At 45.5% G+C, this 5,922-nt stretch overlaps 1 pseudogene; it reads left to right on the forward strand.

The window, feature by feature from the left end:
* Positions 1 to 249: 249 nt before the first annotated feature.
* LOC124662386 lies at positions 250 to 1,017 on the forward strand (annotated as a pseudogene).
* The last annotated feature ends 4,905 nt before the right edge of the window (positions 1,018 to 5,922 follow it).

Here is a 5,922-nt window from a genome sequence, read left to right on the forward strand (position 1 = left end):
GAGTACCTCCAAAAAACAGTACTTACGGAGTAGCTAGCTAGCTCTAACAACCCAATCGATCAAGCTGACGATACATTTTCCTCTTGCACCTAATTGGTTTAACCGGATCACGTCGTCATCTATAAATACAGCCTCCCAAACTTTCCTCTTCATCAAACCGAATGTTCCTAAGACCCTAATTAGCCACCCCTACAGCTTGCTCACGCAGCAAAAGAAGCTCCAAATACCAAACCTGATTAACTAGAAATCATGCCCAGTCTTCCCACTGTCCTCCTCGCCGCCTGCACAGCCCTCTGGCCCTCGCCGCGCCATTGCTCGCCGGCGACCCTGACATGCTCCAGGACTTCTGCGTCGCCGAATACAAGTCCCTCGAAGGCCGTAAGTGTGACGATCTTCTGTGAATACTCGTTTCGCAATGGATACATGTATATATAGATCGTGCATGATCAGAGAATGTTCTGCACCGGTGCAGCACTGCGTGTGAACGGTTTCCCGTGCAAGAGACCGGAGAATGTGACGGCGAACGACTTCTTCTCCGACGTGTTATCCCTCCCAGGCAACACCGGCAATCCAGTCGGTTCTGCGGTGACGGCGGTGAACGTGGACAAGCTCCCAGGACTCAACACCCTAGGCATGTCCATTTCTCGCGTTGACTACGCGCCTTGGGGCGTGAATCCGCCACACACTCACCCTCGAGCCACCGAGATCATCTTCATGGTCGAGGGCTCCCTCACTGTGGGCTTCGTCACCACCGCCGGCAATCTCTTCACCCGGACTGTCTGCAAGGGCGAGCTCTTCGTCTTCCCTCACGGCCTCATCCACTTCCAGCGGAACAACGGCGGCACACCAGCCATGGCGATCTCGGCGTTCAACAGCCAGCTTCCCGGTATTCAGTCCGTCGCCGTGTCACTGCCAAGGGTGTCGCCGTCAATGCCCACCGATGTGCTGGCCAGGGCGTTCCAGATCAACGCCGGCATGGTGGAGGCCGTCAATTCCAACTCCGCGCCTATGTACTAGGCGTGCATGATGCATGCAGTTGGATGGATCGTACGATCCATGTCTACGTACCGCGCCAATAAATGACCAGCGTTCCTGGAGCCATTTCGATATGGGCAACTGAACAAACCCTGTGCGTCGAATCATGTAACAAAAACGGTTCGTATGTATTAATTAATTTTTTGAGAGTATGTAACATTGATCTCCAGAATTTTCTCTAATCTGTCAAAGTCGCAAAATTATGGTGCAAAACATTTCCCCAATGATGCAAAATAATTCCAAATGTAACATTTTCTCTGCGCACATAACATTTTATAAAATGCGACATCATTTTGCAACATTTCTCTGCAATACCTTCAACATTATTTCCTAACTTAAGAACAATATAGAAACATGTATGTAGTGCAAATGTCTTTGTAGCATCCGTAAAAACTCATTGTAGCACTTTGTCCATATCGACTAACACGCCAAAAATATGCACAAATGTAGCGAAACGTAACACCACATGTGACATCATATCAGTGACCTTCTTTGTCATCACCATGGAGGAACACTGATGGCTGATTCGAGCTCTCCTCCTATGAATCTGCCACGCCGGAGGTCTATACGAGCTAGATCAAGTGGACCCCTGCCCAATCCAGTTGCACGGTTTGTCTTGTCCAACTATGGTGAAAATCGGGCACCTCGCCATCCATGGCTTCCTTGGTGAGCTCTCCCATGGTGTGTTCGTCGGCGGGTGATGAGCAAAATATTTAGGCAATAACAACATGTTCTCCCCCGGCAGTTCCCACTAAGGGCTCCCAATTTGTGAATGCCATAAACAAGATCAAATGGTACTTCAAGCAGGGAGCTGGTCAGCATGTCCACGATGCCAGGAGAACCTATTTCTGGCTGGACTAGTGGACCGACAAGGGGCCACATCACTCTCTTTTCCCTCGACTCTTTGCTTGTTGTGATAACCAATTTGCAACGGTGGCGGGGGTGAGAGGCGTGCTAACGGCTAGCACATTTTCGATGAGCCTTTGGTATAACCCAGGCTGCAGAATGGGAAAATTTGTGCTGGATTTTGGACTTGTCACCACATTCGGAGGGACCAGATGAGGTGGCTTGGGCGTTGGATGCCTTGGGTGTATATTCCATGAGGTTGTTATACTTTTGAAGGTTGCCTTCCGGCGAGCAGCTGATTAAGAGGAATGGACCAAGTGATGGGAAGTGTGCCCTGTGTAGGGAGGACTATGACCATATCTTCTTCAGATTCCCCTTGGCAAAACTCATGTGGGCAGGAGCTAGGGAGCTCCTATCTTGTTTTTGGAATCCGGTAGAGACTCGGGAGTTCATTGCCATCGTCCATGGTATTTCGGGGTCACTTAGAAAATTAGCTTGTTTTACCTTTGTAGCGCAGTGCTGGACGCTTTGGAACAATAGGAACAAACTAGCTATTGAGGCAACCCTGAATGCCAACCCGGCTGACGCCTTTCTGAAAATGTATATCTTCATGCAGAGCTGGAGGGTTCTGGTCAGACGACAAACAGGGTGTTGTTGGACGCGGCGCTAGACGAGGTTAGGAGGCTGTACGCGAGGATGCGAGCCTGAGCTCTTCGATCTTCATGCTTATCTAGCTAGCCTTGTTGTTTTCGGTTTTAGTCTTCCTGCACTTCGGCTATAGGGGAGCATTCTTGGGTGTGTTGTATGGGTGAGGTATTAGTACTGGTCATGTGTGGCACGTATTTGTACACTGGTTCTGCCGGTTCGTGGCATTATTAATTTCAAGCTGGATTCAGATCTTATGTTTAAACTATTTGTGTGTTTTTCATGATCTTGTGTTTTCTAAATCCTTTGAATCAAACAAAACCTCTGAAGGTGAACATCGAAGTTCCGAATAAGAGTAAACCCGTAGCTAGCTTGGCTTGATAAGTACTCATGACATTCGTCAACCGGCGGGTTTAGAGCATCTCCAATAGACGCGCTAAAACGCGCCTGCGGGATAAAAACCGACAGTTTAGCGCTGGCGCCAAAATATATAGCTCCAGCAGACACGCGACGCGGTATTTTGTCCCAGCAGGCTGCATATTTGGTGCATGATGGCGCGTGAGACACACGTCCGTTGGGAACCCCAAGAGGAAGGTGTGATGCGCACAGCAGTAAGTTTTCCCTCAGTAAGAAACCAAGGTTATCGAACCACTATGAGTCAAGGAGCACGTGAAGGTTGTTGGTGGCGGAGTGTATTGCGGCGCAACACCAGGGATTCCAGCGCCAACGTGGAACCTGCACAACACAATCAAAATACTTTTCCCCAACGTAACAGTGAGGTTGTCAATCTCACCGGCTTGCTGTAAACAAAGGATTAGATGTATAGTGTGGATGATGATGATTGTTTGCGAAGAACAGTAAAGAACAATTGCAGTAGATTGTATTTCAGATGTAAAGAATTGGACCGGGGTCCACAGTTCACTAGTGGTGTCTCTCACATAAGATAAACAGATGTTGGGTGAACAAATTACAGTTGGGCAATTGACAAATAAAGATGGCATAACAATGCACATACATATATCATGATGGGTACTATGAGATTTAATCAGGGCATTACGACAAAGTACATAGACCGTTATCCAACATGCATCTATGCCTAAAAAGTCCACCTTCAGGTTATCATCCGAACCCCTTCCAGGATTAAGTTGCAAACAACAGACAATTGCATTAAGTATGGTGCGTAATGTAATCAACACAAATATCCTTAGACAAAGCATCGATGTTTTATCCCTAGTGGCAACAGCACATCCACAACCTTAGAACTTTTTGTCACTCGTCCCGGACTTAATGGAGGCATGAACCCACTATCGAGCATAAATACTCCCTCTTGGAGTCACAAGTATCAACTTGGCCAGAGCCTCTACTAGCAACGGAGAGCATGCAAGAACATAAACAACATATATGATAGATTGATAATCAACTTGACATAGTATTCAATATTCATCGCATCCCAACAAACACAACATGTAGGATTACAAATAGATGATCTTGATCATGATAGGCAGCTCAGAAGATCTAACATGATAGCACAATGAGGAGAAGACAACCATCTAGCTACTGCTATGGACCCATAGTCCAGGGGTGGACTACTCACATATCGATCCGGAGGCGATCATGGCGATGAAGAGACTTCCGGGAGATGATTCCCCTCTCCGGTAGGGTGCCGGAGGCGATCTCCTGAATCCCCCGAGATGGGATTGGCGGCGGCGTCTCTGGAAGGTTTTCCGTATCGTGGCTCTCGGTACTGGGGGTTTCGCGACGAAGGCTTTAAGTAGGCGGAAGGGCAGGTCAGGAGGCGTCACGGGGGCCCCACACGCTAGGGCCGCGCGGCCAGGGCCTGGGCCGCGCCGCCCTAGTGTGGCGTCGCCTCGTGGCCCCACTTCGTATCTCCTCCGGTCTTCTGGAAGCTTCGTGGAAAAATAAGCCCCTGGGCGTTGATTTCGTCCAATTCCGAGAATATTTCCTTACTAGGATTTCTGAAACCAAAAACAGCGAGAACAACAGCAATCGGCTCTTCGGCATCTCGTCAATAGGTTAGTGCCGGAAAATGCATAATAATGACATATAATGTGTATAAAACATGTGAGTATCATCATAAAAGTAGCATGGAACATAAGAAATTATAGATACGTTTGGGACGTATCAAGCATCCCCAAGCTTAGTTCCTACTCGCCCTCGAGTAGGTAAACGATAACAAAGATAATTTCTGAAGTGACATGCTATCATAATCTTGATCATACTATTGTAAAGCATATGAGATGAATGCAGCGATTCGAAGCAATGATGAAGATAATGAGTAAACAAATGAATCATATAGCAAAGACTTTTCATGAATAATACTTTCAAGACAACCATCAATAAGACTTGCATAAGAGTTACTCATAAAGCAATAGATTCTTAGTATAGGCATTGAAGCAACACAAAGGAAGATATAAGTTTCAGCGGTTGCTTTCAACTTCAACATGTATATCTCATGGATAATTGTCAACATAAACTAATATAACAAGTACAATAAGTAAACATGTAAGAATCGATGCACACAGTTGATACAAGTGTTTGCTTCTGAGATAGAAAGAAGTAGGTAAACTGACTCAACAATAAAGTAAAAGATAGGCCCTTCGCAGAGGGAAGATTACTATATTTGTGCTAGAGCTTTTCATTTTGAAAACAAGAAACAATTTTGTCAACGGTAGTAATAAAGCATATGTGTTATGTATAAGACATCCTATAAGTTGCAAGCCTCATGCATAGTATGCCAATAGTGCTCGCACCTTGTCCTAATTAGTTTGGATTAACATGGATTATCATTGCATAGCATATGTTTCAACCAAGTGTCACAAAGGGGTACCTCTATGCCGCCTGTACAAAGGTCTAAGGAGAAAGTTCGCATTGGATTTCTCGCTTTTGATTATTCTCAACTTAGACATCCATACCGGGACAACATAGACAACAGATAATGGACTCCTCTTAATGCATAGGCATTCAACAACAGTTAATATTCTCATAAGAGATTGAGGATTGATTGTCCAAACTGAAACTTCCACCATGAATCATGGCTTTAGTTAGCGGCCCAATGTTCTTCTCTAACAATATACATACTCAAACCATTTGATCATGAAAATCACCCTTACTTCAGACAAGACGAACATGCATAGCAACTCACATGATATTCAACAAAGGTGTAAGTTGATGGCGTCCCCAGAAACATGGTTACCGCTCAACAAGCAACTTATTAAGAAATAAGACACATAAGTACATATTCTTCACCACAATAGTTTTTAAGCTATTTTTTCCATGAGCTATATATTGCAAAGAAAAAGGATAGAATTTTAAAGGTAGCAGTCAAGTAATGTACTTTGGAATGGCAGAGAAATACCATGTAGTAGGTAGGTATGG

Source organism: Lolium rigidum, chromosome 6 (assembly GCF_022539505.1).
Source record: "Lolium rigidum isolate FL_2022 chromosome 6, APGP_CSIRO_Lrig_0.1, whole genome shotgun sequence".
In the NCBI taxonomy this organism is placed as follows: domain Eukaryota; kingdom Viridiplantae; phylum Streptophyta; class Magnoliopsida; order Poales; family Poaceae; genus Lolium; species Lolium rigidum.